Raw genomic sequence first — 15,744 nt, forward strand, 5'->3', positions numbered from 1 at the left:
CTCTTTTTGTTTTGGTCAGCATGAAAAAAGGTTTAGGATTTTGTGTCGGGGTTAGATATTTCTTCAGCTATAGCTACAAAACTAGATATTTTTTTAATGTTATATATATATATATATATATATATATATATATATATATATATATATATATATATATATATATATATATATATATATATATATATATATATCATCATTACCATTTTCTCAATGATTTCATTAATCATGTGTAATTGCTACCATTCGATATATAAAATTCACATGCATTGATATTCTGATCATCAAATGAGAAAATACTGTAATTTCCGTTGTACATTAAACATTATATCAGATATGAAATAAATATGTTTTTTATAATACACCATATTTCCATTTTTTATTTTGTTTCTATTGAACGTTGAGAGCATACCTTACGTACTAAATGGGAATACATTGAGAAAAAAACTATTTTTGTAACGATTTTGTTTTCATTAGCCAACCAATACATTATTCACGTTGAATAGAACTGGAAAAATTACACTTCGAAGTAGACCCTGACCACATGCTGTTTACATTTGTTCACAATTTTTAATACAAGGACCTGTGAAAAACAGATGAAAAATAAAGGGATGTCGACATCTTTATTATGATGAACACAACGTTTCGGAGTGATAACTTACTCCTTCCTCAGGTGAACAGGCCGCCTCCGTGGTCTTGTGGTAGAGCGTTCGCCTGGAGAGCGGAAGGTCCGTGGTTCGATCCCCGGCCGCGTCATTCAGAAGTTAAAAGATGGTACTTGTTGTTACCCTGTATGGCGCTCGGCATTAAGGGGCTAAAACAAGGACTGGGCAGCTCGGAGTGGGGTATTCATGTTAAACTTAGGCATTGTATGTCAGTGTGCTAGCACTATAAATCGGCATCAGTCCGGACTACTACAAGCACACACACACACACACACGCTATATAAGGGCAATTTTCTTGGACGCGACCTTAAACCCCATTTCATCTCACCTCCTTAGGTAAATGCAGTTCTATTCTATAAGTATAACCACTAGTCCATGAGAAAACGGAGAAATTTGTATTTGTCGGTAAAAAACTTAGTGGTATATTATTTTGATTTTACACCGCTTTGGACATTATTCCAGTGATCATACGCGGGTCAAGAGCAGTGGGTAGGGTGGGATGTTTACTAATCATGCTGACGTATAACCAAACATACAATGCTTACACGCTGTTGACAGTTCTACAATACGGTGCTTTGCCGCCAGTCCTGCTTTGTGGAACGTTCGTTTGGGGACGCAGGGACCGATACGCTTCTATTACAGCTCGGAAATTGAAGAAGAGTCTTTGACATTCCACCCTCTATATATAATCCTTATGTTTTTCCACAATGACGCATGATCTTACGCAAGCCCTTTTTTCAAGATTACTTCCCGTTCGCCTGTTTCTGCAATGCAGCTCTACGACGTACTCAGTGCTGAATGTTCTACAGTTGTAGATGTGGGAGTATGGGCGTTGATCTTCTCTTACATTTCGATATCCGTATTTGAATGTCGAGGGGGTAAAGGACAGATGTGTGTGAACAGATGTACACTGTTTAGATACTGAGTGTGAGCATGAATCAATCGTCATCTGTGACGGCAAGGTGTTTTAAGGTCGTAAACATGTTCAAGGATGTGAATAAAACGGACAATCAGAGTTTGACACCTCCCTTGCAATCTATTCAGAAAGTAGCTACTGGTCTGTTATGCATTTGAATCTTCAACCTATCGCGCACGCCCAGGACACACCCATTGTCTCTATGATGGCACACACCAACAGAACCTTCAGCAGGGACACCTCAGACATGTCCAGATCCACAGGCGGACACCTCAGACATGTCCAGATCCACAGGCGGACACCTCAGACATGTCCAGATCCACAGGTACACACCTCAGACATGTCCAGATCTACAGGTAGACACCTCAGACATGTCCAGATCCACAGGTAGACACCTCAGACATGTCAAGATCTACAGGTAGACACCTCAGACATGTCCAGATCCAGAGGTAGACACCTCAGACATGTCCAGATCCACAGGTGGACACCTCAGACATGTCCAGATCTACAGGTAGACACCTCAGACATGTCGAGATCCACAGGTAGACACCTCAGACATGTCCAGATCCACAGGTAGACACCTCAGACATGTCCAGATGCACAGGTGGACACCTCAGACATGTCCAGATCCACAGGTGGACACCTCAGACATGTCCAGATCCACAGGTAGACACCTCAGACATGTCCAGATCCACAGGTGGACACCTCAGACATGTCCAGATCCACAGGTGGACACCTCAGACATGTCCAGATCCACAGGCGGACACCGCAGACATGTCCAGATCCACAGGCGGACACCGCAGACATGTCCAGATCTACAGGTAGACACCTCAGACATGTCCAGATCCACAAGTAGACACCTCAGACATGTCAAGATCTACAGGTAGACACCTCAGACATGTCCAGATCCAGAGGTAGACACCTCAGACATGTCCAGATCCAGAGGTAGACACCTCAGACATGTCCAGATCCAGAGGTAGACACCTCAGACATGTCCAGATGCACAGGTAGACACCTCAGACATGTCGAGATACACAGGTGGACACCTAAGACATGTCCAGATCCACAGGTAGACACCTCAGACATGTCCAGATCTACAGGTAGACACCTCAGACATGTCCAGATCCACAGGTAGACACCTCAGACATGTCCAGATCCACAGGTAGACACCTCAGACATGTCCAGATCCACGGGCGGACACCGCAGACATGTCCAGATCCACAGGTGGACACCACAGACATGTCCAGATCCACAGGTAGACACCTCAGTCGCTCTATGGAACCCAGTGGTTCTGGGCAGTCTGCGTCGGACCTTCCACCCAACAGAACTGGACACCGAGCTGATGCTGGTGACGACTCTGGGGTACAATAAGAACAATCAGTTCAGCGACTACCGGTCAGTTCACAACCATCACTGAGCCGCCATTTGTTGACATTAGTGAACCCCAAACGGCAGGACATAGTTCAGCGACCACGACGCTGCCTGTAGCAAGATGCTGTCACTCTTTCTTCTACTGCTGCTTCTAATTCCCGTTAACTAATTTCAATTACAACATATTTTACATAAACTGACTACTCTCGTCTCAATATTTTAATTCATTAACTCTATATAAACAAGATATTGTTTGACATAAAATTAAAACCTACATGTTTACCATAATTCAATTACTGAAACTATCTTTTTTATGAGATTCATCTCCAACAGTGAACAGTATTCTGCACTACTAGATGTGTTCTCTTCCTTTCCCTTTAGTAAATATTGATCTGTTACAATCTGATGCTTATCACTTGACGCTTTTCCTCAACGTCGGGAAGACTTAATATAAGACAATACATGGTAAAGGAGACGCGTTTAATAAAACATTGACATGGAAGAGTGACTGCATTGTTCCTTCATCTTGTTTAACCTATCCTTGGTGGAGTTGCACTTGTATGCCATGTGTCATCTTTTGAAGAATCTGTTTTTTTAAAAGTAGAATGGTTGTGTGATCATTTCCCTTGCATTTACATCATTTCTCTTCTTGACATTATAAAGTAGTATGTACCAATATGGATTTTATCATGATTATTATTATGATTATGATATATTATATCATCGTTTTCCAAAAGCTTATTTTTGTGTAAATTAGTTAACGCGTGTTTCAATTTATTAAAAGTCGATTAAGTTTCTGTTTAGTAAGTGACTTTTTATCATTATTTTGCATTTTCCTACCAGATGCATGATCAGTTGAACCTACACGTTCATAATTATCTTCTGGAACCTTTTAATCCTTGTTTCATTTTTACAGCACCCTCATCCCGACCATGTCCGATCACAAAGGTGTTCTTTGAAGACTGTATCGGTGATTGGATTAGTTATACTAAACATGATCCTCATGTGTGCACTTTCCGTGACTACAGTTCTCGTGATCAGCTGTAAGGAGGGTAAGTCAAGGAATATACAGCCACATGGTACCTATGGAATGCCTCAGCAGTGTCCTTCCTCGGAGTACTTCCGATAAAACTACGTTATGAATTTATTGATGGTCATTTACAACGGGAGTTACTTGTAGAGCGGGACATGCTCCTCCTTTCGAGAACACCTGTTATCATGTAGTATTGTTTACACTGATTTGTGAGTGAGTGAGTGTGGTGTAACGCCGCTTTTCGCAATATTTCAGCAATATCACCAGACACCAGAAATGCTTTTCACTTATCGTCGGCATGCGGGGAATCCAACCTAGGCCTTCAGCAGGTCGAGCGGGCGTCGTGTATGGGGATGGGAGTTCCGGTCGTCTGAAGCGGAGGAATATCAGCCTCATACCCGTGCACCGTGGGCTTCCGTCTCCTATTTCAGCATGATTGCCGTGATATAATAAGCAACGTAAATCCACCTAACTCGTTCACTCACTTGTGAGTGTAGGTTTTAATGAATAAGTTGTAACAATTTAGAAGAATCATGTGAAAGGACCATTACATGAATATAGATATGAATTTTTGCTTTGTTAATTTCGACGCTTCGATTCTCATTGCACAACACTTGTGCTAAATTGTTTCGTGAGTGAGTGATTGCGTGAGTTGGGTTTAACGCCGCTTTAAATAGTATTCCAGTTATGGCACAGCCTGTCAGCCCTAATGTGGGAGGAAAGCCCGAAGTGATGCAGGTCTCGTCTTACCACTTCGGTGAAACCCACGAGCATGGGTATGGTGCTGACAAACCTAGATTTTTAACATAATCGGGGCGAACCGGAATTCGAACCCGCAATCACAGATTACTGGTGTGTCGGAGCGGCCCCACTGACGACTGGGCCCCTGAATGTGGATAAGTAAGACTAGATAATTTCTCTGATCGGGGGTCATGCTTAGTGACTTTGTTAACAGCGTGGCGTCCTACCCCAACGAAGTGGATCATTGCTCGTGATACTGATCATTGGATTGTCTGGTCCAGACACGATTGTTTGCAGAACGCCGTCATGTGGCGGGAGTGCTGCTTGGTGCGGCGTTGGGTAGCAGGCAAACACTTACTTTCTTGTGAAAATTGTGCTTCCGGCAGAGAAGGACATTCTGCCCCCCATTGCGACTTTTCAGTGATCCATTCAGATAATTGTCATCACTATTACGCCCAATGGAATTTCTTTCGGGTATAATCGAGACTAGTTATTTTCTGACGTTCAGGTTTTGCATTCACTATTGTAATAGTGTTCCGTGATGTTTGGCAAAGATTTTGCATTCAAAAAAGTAAACATACTGTGATATATGCACGCTAAACATAACGTACAAGGGTGTTTTGGTTATCTGTGTGCAGCAGGCCGAGGATGGGTAGCACTGCCTGTGACGGCTTCATTGGAGCAAAAAACGTCCCCAACGCATGACACGATATGGGCGGTAAATGCCACATTGTCACATCCAAGACCAACTGAAACACCACCCACACCAACGGCGACACCAACGACGAAAACGACACCAACCATTACAACAACTCATGATGCCTATGCGGCTACTACAACCCCTGTCTCCACTGCACAGTCACCGGCCACTACAGCCGTTGAGATGACTACTACAAGTTCTACTACCTATACTCTGACAACAAAATGACAAGTACGCTCAACAAGAGTAAGTGAAGTTTACTCGTAGTATATGCTATTATTACAATCGTCTATGACACACAAATTCGTTTCGTGGTTCTTATGCAATCAGCCATTCGTTAAATGGTTTGCAATTTTTTGAAGGTTGTACTTCACCCAGGAAGTGTCATGTGTGTACGTCCAGAAATGCCCGGTGTCCAGTGCACGGCACCATGGCTGGAACTGACCCCGGTGAACTCATGTCATGTCCATGTGCTACCGGCTGCTACTCCGATGTCAGATACAACGACGGTAGGTTTGCAATTATACAGATAAGACAGATAAGATAATTATTAAGCATTCCGATATACAAGGGGCTATAGTTTCGCAATTTTCAGCTATGAAGTATGGGACAAACTTCACATCCACTCCCCTAACTAGAAGGAAAATAGTTGGACAATCAGAGAACTGTATTCATTTTTTATCAGATACAAACGTTCGTAATTTCGAAACACCAAACAGAACAATCTATCTTTCAGGGAATGTTGTGTATCGAGGATGCACCCAAGACTTTCATCTGTGGGAGGAAACATCCTCCAAGGACCCGACATGTCAAGAAATTCGACGTCACTTCCTGTGTTTATGTCAAGGAGATCGTTGCAATACGCACGACATGACGTCATATATTTCCGGAAGTGATCGAGAGACAAAAAGACTCTATATTGGTGGATTGTGCTTTTCAAATGTGTATCATTCACCGCTTTCTAACAAAGTAACATGGGGTATGAATACACTTTAAAACGCTAGGTCTTAGATAAGTGTTCTGTAGAGACATTTTAAGACACTGTACGATCACTGTGTGCACCAAAATCAAACAAACAGCAAGGTCCCGTTCCACAAAGTATCTAAGCGCTACGGTGAGGTGAGGTGAAATTGGGTTTAACGTCGCGTCTAAGATTATTGCACTTATATAGCGACGTGCATGCACGTGTGTGTGTGTGTGGCTGCTTTGTACTTGTCTGGACTGATGCCGATTTATAGTGCTAGCCCACTGAGATACCATGCCGCAGTTTAACATGAATACCCCCCTCAGACAAAGTATACTGACTCCGAGCCGACCAGTCCTTTTTTTAGCCCCTTAATGCCGAGCGCCAGACAGGGTAACAACAAGTACCATCTTTTAACGTCTTTTGGTTTTACGCGGCCGGGCATCGAACCCCGGACCTTCCGCTCTCCGGGCGGACGCTCTACCACTAGACCACGGAGGCGGTCCTTAGCGCTACGACTATCGTAAGTATGTGTTAAACTATTGGAGTCATTGGGCTAAGATCGCTTTGTGAAACTGGGTCCTGATGAGATAACCTGGTGTCATCAGTTTGTATCCATGATCCATTCACATCATATTCACCGCTACTTTTCCTTTTACTCCGAATGGAATCTGTTTCAGCAGCTAATCGGGATGATTATTCTATGGTGTTGACATTACATGTTTTACTATAAACAAAGAAGATAATTTTAATGATATTTCGCAGCAATTAGCTATGGTACGTAAAATCTGATCATTCGAATATTACACGGAACAATGGGGACGCTGATTTCTGTATTCTATGACGCAACGGTAAAAATGGCCAAATGAGCGTTAATTGAATGCTATGGGGGATTCAGAACGTTTAACGAATATTATGTTTGTTGATAAACACAAAGTACAGTACTGTGTGATATTGTCTACAATGTTGTATATACGTATCCGTTATATATCGTCTACGAGTGAGTCAAAAGTTCGGATCGTCACCACACGACTGATACGAATCATGGGGTTTTGATGTTCTTATTCATTCAATGTGTTTGACGTGATCAAAGTTGACAAGTTCATTTTAACAATTCAATGAGGGTTTTATTTTGTGGAAAGACGATATAAAAGTTGAAGTTTACACTTTTTGTGTGTGATACTTTGTAGATTGAAATATTTCAAATATTTGCCATGTGAATTGTTTTAAATGAAACACATTGAATATTCGGCAACACAGTAGGAAGCAGAGATGTGTTCCTCATGTTGCTTAGAACGGTAGCCCATTTACATGAAATGCAACTTGTTGATTATTTCCTCTGTAACCTCATTCTATGTCCATTCTACGATTTTAACAACATTACGAGGAAAAGGCAAGTAAACTGCTCACCGAAAAGCGCTGGGGCAAAATTGGGACATAATTTGTGTCACTGATTCGTGAAATTTAGAAATGTCCTTAACATGTCTGACATAAAACTAATTGAGATATTTACTGAGGCCTTGAGTGTTGTATTTGGTTTGGTTTATTTGTTGTTTTACTCCGCACTCAGCAATAATTCAGCTTTATCACGGCAGTCTGTACATAATCGAGTATGGACCAGACAATCTGGGGAATGACATCACGAGCATCGATCTACACAATTCGGACATGCATTGACCACCCGCGAGCCTGACCACCCGTTCAGGTCAGTCGCCTCTTATGACAAGTATGGGTTGCTGAAGACATTCTAACCCGGAACCTTCTCGGGACTTTGAATGTTGTAACCCAACCACTCTTAGAGAAAGAGTCGTATGACGCTCTTTGAAATCTTTGTAGAAAGCTCATACTCAAACGTTGTGAAACGCAGACTTCAAAGGCTGGAGCTGCAGGAATATTACTCGACATAAAGGGAATGTTGACGACTGGAAGATTGCAATTGACTATTGGAAAGTTGACTGTAGGAAAGTTGAAGTCATCTCTCTTGTCATACGGTCTTGTGGAGATTTTATTTTGTTTTAAACAACGAAATCCGAAATCTGAAGGCTTACAAAACAAACTAGTTCATCATAAAAACAACTGTCATCAACCATCCTCTGTAAGAGCCAATGACCCAACTAATTTATACTACCATGTGTATTATTTGGATTTTCAAATCTCACCATTCACATATAATAGAAGATAAATATTCCTATACTACCTGATGTATATTGTTCCTTTTATGTGGATATTCACGGATACATTCCTCGAACGAGGAAGCTGCCTAAAATTATACACATAAATTTGGTAGGTTGTAATAATGATATTTGCATTTTGTTTTCCTTCATTTGCTGTAGCATTGGACAGATTCATTCTTGTTCCTCTATGTCTTGGTTGTGAAATTCTTCGATGCGCGCTAGACGCTGTTTTCACAAGCCTTTTCCTTTGTAAGCGTGTATATATTACAGTCAGTATGTAAAATGTGATTCTCTCAGGCAATTTATAAAATGTGTAAATATCTCAGTCATTTTGACTGAAAAATCTGTCCATTTCTTTAACAGATTGACTACAATTGATTAAGATGATCAAAAGGGCCTAAAACATCAAAATAGATTATTAAGTAGGATTAGAAGCCAAACAATATAGAAATGTACTTTTCATCGCCACCTTTTCATTCTCTTGGTGATGATATTAAACATAAAAATGTTTGGAATTCGTTATCATAATAATACAGATGGACATATTTTTCAGTCAATTTGTGAAATATCTGAATATTCCGGCGTTTAATATATATCCTAAGTGAAATTTTTCCACATTTTGACTGTAAAGATATAAACATAATAAAATAAGCAATGCTCAGGAGAAAAATTTACTTTGTGTTGCAAGTCAAAATAGTGTATATGAAAATCGTACAATTACCAAGCAAGTGACTTATCAAAACTTCGTCACCATTACCGATGCTAGCCACAAAGATACCTACATTTCCTTATCATTTCCAAAACTGTATTTCATTTTGTTGATCAATGTGACCATACGCCCTTATACTATCAATAAAAGTGAAAAATGCGCTTACGAATTGCGCAGCACAGGTCGCGAACTAGTCTAGGTTTCTGCCATATCATCCGGGTACTCACGGAAAAAAACAATAACAAAGGCAACAACCAGTCCCGGGGAATTGCTTTAGATCAGTGTCCCTTGAAGAGCTTCAGGTCATTGCATTTTTTGTTTATAGTCTGTCTGACTAAAGTGGACATGTGCAGGTGAACTCTGTTTAATTAGTGTCGGAAATGCCCAAAAATGTGAACTCCGGACAATAATAACCTAAGAGTAAATCAACGTGCGTCTGCCTTTCCCCTCGTTCACCTTCGTAATCCTTGATCATGCCAGTTCTGAAATTCAATGACAATGTTGCTGAACAGTAGATATAATCTGATGGACGTATTGTGCAGAACCTGTTTGACACCATGGGTTCCAGGCCCACTAACACTGGGAAGAGTGGCACTCTAAGCTGAAAATGTTTGGTCCTAACCGCCCCAACATCTACAAGTTCGTAATCTTGTAGACATCATTAAGAAGAATGATGGTGAGACCCTTCTTTTAATTCAGGCCAGTGGCAGGCTGCCAACAAAGAGAAGGAAATATCACAACCCCGACACAAGTGTGCTCAGTCAAACACTGAACTTACGACCGGCAGAAAAAAACCTCCAGTTGAGTATGCCGATGCTGTATCTCAACCGTGTTGGCCCGTAAAAGTTGTTTGAAGATGTATGTAGAACGTAATCATTAAACATGCTAATTAAATCCATAATCATGTAATTATTTTTAATAGAAACCGTATCTTAAATTGATCTTGCACTGTGTCATATCGTGTATTTCATCTGTATATGTGTAATGTGTATAATTATGTGTAATGACTACACTTATACCGCATATTCTGCAACAGACTATAATTAATCACCTTATTATTATCTCTCCATTTACCATGGCTGACTGCACTAATACCCTTTAACAGTGGACACCGAATGTAGTATACATAGAGGCTTTTTATCAAAAAGCAACATGCAGGAAATTATATGTAACAATTCACTGTGTACTACATGTTTGAATGTTATCAGTTTTGCGTTCTGAGATACAGGGATGTAAGTATCTTCTACAATTAACAATTCATGTATATGATAAAATATAACATTCTGCTGGAAGGTTTCGTGGAAATTATTCGATCAAGTTAAAATGACTGTGTGACTAGACCAATCAACTATTTATACCCGATAAAAGAAACTGCCTTATTCCAGGAACAGTGTTTTAACATGACATTTGAAATTTCCAACTTGCAGATACATTAGAGACAGTGACTACATGTACGTAATCCGTATCAATCAAAGGTGTAAAAAAACTGAAAATCATATCTGTCGGAGACCCATCAAATTACCAAGTTTTATTAATTACTAAAGTATATTTATTACAATGCAAATACTTTAGTGATACATTTTTCAGAGGAGAGGAAATACACACAAGACGTATATTGCTTCCGTGTGTGAATGCAGGTTATACTGGGCATCTCAGTTCTCAGCTTCATACCGGCTGTATATCTGAATTTGTATATGGAGCCATGCGTACAACATGACAATTCCTTGCTGTCGTCGGTCTACAACACAAAAATTACAGTCAAACAATTTTGTTCACCGCTTTTGCAAGTTGTTTAGTACAATAATATTTTATTAAAATCTATTTCGATTTGTTTTCACCATTTCCCCCATTCCATGCATGTTTATGTTGCTACATCTTATTGCTCATGTTTCCAAGTATTAGAGAACACTCTCATGTTTCTCCTTCCTAATTTAACGTTATAACATTTCAGGTCATTACCATCATCTAATACAGAAGAGATGATACCAAGACATATTTTATTCGGTTTTGTGGTCTATGCGGTCTTAATATTGATTTTATTTGTCTTTTAATCTTATGTCTAGTGCATATTTTCACAAACAGGGTCGTTAGCTGATATAAGGAATGTAACATCCAGTTGAGGACTGCATTCGTTGGTTTGTTAGCGAACTTTTTACAATTAATATTTTGAATAAGCCGTTAATACGCCAGTTGTGACAGGGATGATGGTATGGTAGCTGTAGCAGACAGATCGACACCCGTTGTTACTGACAATGACAATGACAATGACAAATTGTTTATTTTTGTCTCATCGGAGATACAGGTTATAGGCACAAAGTCATACATTATTATAAAAGTACACTATAAAGTATCTCTGCCACCCACGATGTGGGTTATAAGAGACCATACATAATACATAGTAAAACAAATTGAGTAAAAACATATAAAAAGCAATATAAATATATATGGTGTTATTGGTAGTGAGATTTTCTTCGGACAGCCATTTTGTAGCACATACTAACTAGTGTTGAAATAATATTATAATCATTTAAAATATATACAAGCTCAATATAGTTATTTAAGTTGCCATTTGTGGGGTTAAATACTTGTGGAAGGTGGGTAACACGGATATCATCATAAAGTGAGCAGTGGAGGAGAAAATGAGTTTCATCTTCTACACATCCAGGGCAATATATTTACAAAACGTTGGTTAACTGGCACAGGAGGATTAGAATAACGTCCCAATTCAATCTCGAGCTTCATTGAACCGCATCTTAAAGATGATAAAACCGACCTTTTATAACGGGGAAGGAGGACATAAGGCTCTGTATAAATAGCTGTTTTAAATGTTCTGTAGGTTCTCATTTTCGGTTTAGTTTCCAATGATTGAAGCCAGGTGTCATTATCATTGGACTTGAATGAAAGTTCTATCCTAGATAAAACCCATCTTGCACTCTTTTCATTACATCTTAAAATATCTAAAAGTCCATATTTGTCAAAAATTCGTTGAACTCTTTTATCCCATGAATTACCACACTGTAAGGACCATTTGTGTATCTTATATGTAAGACTCTGTACGGGAAGACGTTCAAGCCTGCACCACAGACGAGCTGTTTCTAAGTAAAGTTTCAACTGTGGGTCAGTCCATCCCATGTCCCCCCGCACAGCGAGATTACATGTATTACGTTGTACTCCAAGGAAAATACGACATGCTCTATGTTGTACACTATATACCTGTGTATATTTACATATCCCCCATATTCCAGAACAATACATCAAGACTGGTTGAACAATGTTGTCGTACAGCTTAGTAAATACGTCATAGTGCATATCTCCGCACGAGAAGTACTTGTGGCTTAAATATCCAAGGGCACGTGACGCAGACTTCACGAATTCTCTAACAGCTTACCGCATATCACAATGCACGTGCAACCAGAGTCCCAGATAACGGTAGCTGTCGGTGTAATCTAGGTCATTGTCACCACAATGAAAACTTCCGTTGTGCTGAGACGTATTCCGAGGCCTGAAGTGTAAAACGTTTGTCTTCTTAATATTTACCCGCAGTTTCCACTTCTGCGTCCATCTATGGAAGATATCTAGGAGATTTTGTAGACTCTTAGCGTCAGGACTTAAGGGGACGATATCGTCGGCATAGAGCAGTACAGCTACGTTTAAGTCATCTATCTTTATTCCACAGTTACTTTCTTTAAGTTCATTAGCAAGGTCATTGATGTAAATAGCAAAAAGTGTTGGTGATAATACACATCCCTGTTTTACTCCACTCTTCACAGGAAAGGCATTTGATTCATACTGATTAACTTGAACTGTACATGTGACGTCATTATAAAGGAAACGTATAGCTTGCAATATATTTCCTGATATTCCATAGTCCATAACCTTAAACCACAGCAAATCTCTATTAACGGTATCAAACGCATTTTGAAAGTCAATAAAACATGTAAATGTTTCTTTTTTCTGTTGTTTACAATACTAAAGACACTATATACATGATCCAAACAAGAGCGTCCTTTTCTAAACCCATTTTGTTCATCCACTAACATATCACAGTTTTCTAGGTACTTACACAGTCGTTGGTTTATGACGTCGGCATATGTCTTAGATGCTATAGACAATAGTGTTACTCCTTCCACACTGACACCGCATCAAATATATTTGCGTACCGATTACATAAGTCTTACTGACAGGGTGGGGTGGTAGTTCACGCGAAACGAAACTGTGTATATTGGGCGGCGCCTTTGATATCGCCTCACAACATACTTTTAATGAATGACCCATTAAACGATGATACATATCAGGATCGCGGAGAACATACAAGATTCGTTTTCGTTGAATATATCAAAGCACCAATTCATCTTTCATAAACCTGTTGTCTTTGTGCTTAATATATCCGGAAATTAACGAAAATATGTAATACATGTATCCACAATATATATATGTAAGGTATTTGCCCACAGCAACACCTGCATAACTGTTTATTCACGCTTGGTGTGGTAGATTGTAATTGAACGAGAGCAGGTGTTGTAGAATGGTGTCGTGCCGGGTTAGCGAAAATCCAATTTTCTCCAGTATCAGTAAAGCGAAAACCCAAGTTGGGGTATTTGTCCTACGAAGGCGAAAATGAGTAATTGCTATAAAAACACCGGATTACCGTAGTTTAGATTAGCGCCCGTGCTGTTACAAACAGAGGAGGATTTACTAGAGAGTCGTTTCGTAAAAAAATAATACAGTTGGATGTTTAAACACAGGAGAAGAGATGATCATTTTCCTAATTGAACAAACAATTAGTTTCTTAGTTGATATGGGTTATGATACCGATGGGTTTAGAGGAGAGTCGTTTCTTAAGAATACATACAGTATGTATTTGATGGTATATATAAAGATTGCAACTTATTTATCTATGTCCAAAATGGCTAATGCACAAGTTCGAGTGACCATGGTTGATACCGTGCGAGGTGGTCAGCACTTGTTTTATGAGGGATTCAAGTTTAGTTGCAAGAAAACGGTCCGTGAGAAGAAGTATTGGAACTGCGTTGTTGCTGCCTGCAGAGCGTCGGTGGTCACTGAAAACGGCTTTGCAGGTAAAAAAATAATGCACATGATAATGATGATAATAATCTTAAATACATAGACTCAAAAGACTTTGCTTAACAAACTTTTCAGTTATTTATTTTACTTATTATTATTATTATTATTATTATTATTATTATTATTATTATTATTATTTACTTATTTTTACATACCACAGGTATTAGTCACATGTATGTATTTGTTTATAGTTAATATTAGTTAAAATGCAATTATTTAATTGCAGGTGAACCATACCCACCAACCTATCCAATATGAGATGGAAGTGGAATCTTTCAAGTCCAAGCTCATCCACCGCACTAACAATATGGTCGAGGGGTGGAATCACAAACTCAACAAACTTGCCAGGAAGAGCCATCCGAACATTTTTGAAGTTGTTACGCTATTTCAAAGAGAACAATCCAACGTAGAAGTCGCCATTCAACGAATTGGAGCCCACTGGTCAGCACCACCCAGAAAGAGAAGATACCGGCTGATTGACAACCAGGCTCTGAAAGACAATCTCGTCAACAACGTCATCGGCGACGTTGAGTACACAGATCACGTTGGTGACCTGATCCACTTGGAGTGAATGACTTGAACACAACGTGTATGCCAGTGCAACCGCAAATTTATTATAGAATGTATTTATGTATTTACCATTATATTTTAAGATATAAGTTATTGTTGTTTTTGTAGAAATTATAATGTACATCTATGAAAAATTAAAGTATTAGAGTTATTAAATTTGTTAAATGTAAAGTACTTTTGTGCAACCATACTTTACTTCAGCATCTAATAAAGTACTACCGTAATTACGGTATACGCGTTATGCAATGAAAGACGAATCGTTGTTTTTCCATTAAAATACGCGCACGCGTACCTGTATATTGTACCTGTATAACTAATGTCACTTAATTGCCATGTGTGATGTAACAAGGAGACATAAAATGAGAAATGAAAAAGAAACTAACAAAACTTTTTAATGTTGTGGAAAATAACGCCAATGAATTGGAGTACACGCGTATGAATTCGTATGATAAACTATCAAAACGTTTTGAGAGGTAAAGCCGGGTTCATTAAAGATCGCTACAAAACGTAAAACAGGTGAAATTTGTAAAACTTCTATAAAGGAAACATCCAACCAAAGGCCCTTTTTAAATAGTAATGTAGCGCTATAAAATCGTTGAATTAAGTTAAAATGAGTTAAATTTTGTGTTATGATACTTGAAAGAAATACATTTATGTATTTGCGAAACAAAATCATGAGTTTTCAGTAAAGGAACATATTCTCGCCCATGGGCCACACTTCGCCCATTAGCCTGCCCATGGGCAACATAGTGTAAATATTGAGTTTTTTCATTTTTTCTTCCTTAGTATGTTCCCATGAAAACAGCATGTTTATTTTTG

The 15,744-nt window shown here is 39.2% G+C and overlaps 1 long non-coding RNA gene across 1 annotated transcript; it reads left to right on the top strand.

Moving 5' to 3' along the window:
- The first annotated feature begins 4,715 nt into the window (after positions 1-4,715).
- On the top strand, positions 4,716-6,557 carry LOC124148241. Its single transcript, XR_007221922.1, has 3 exons — positions 4,716-5,669; positions 5,786-5,932; positions 6,160-6,557. It is a non-coding gene; the product is annotated as an uncharacterized LOC124148241 (long non-coding RNA).
- Positions 6,558-15,744: the final 9,187 nt, after the last annotated feature.

This window comes from Haliotis rufescens, unplaced genomic scaffold, assembly GCF_023055435.1.
Source record: "Haliotis rufescens isolate VD_foot unplaced genomic scaffold, xgHalRufe1.0.p SCAF_19, whole genome shotgun sequence".
Lineage (NCBI taxonomy): Eukaryota > Metazoa > Mollusca > Gastropoda > Lepetellida > Haliotidae > Haliotis > Haliotis rufescens.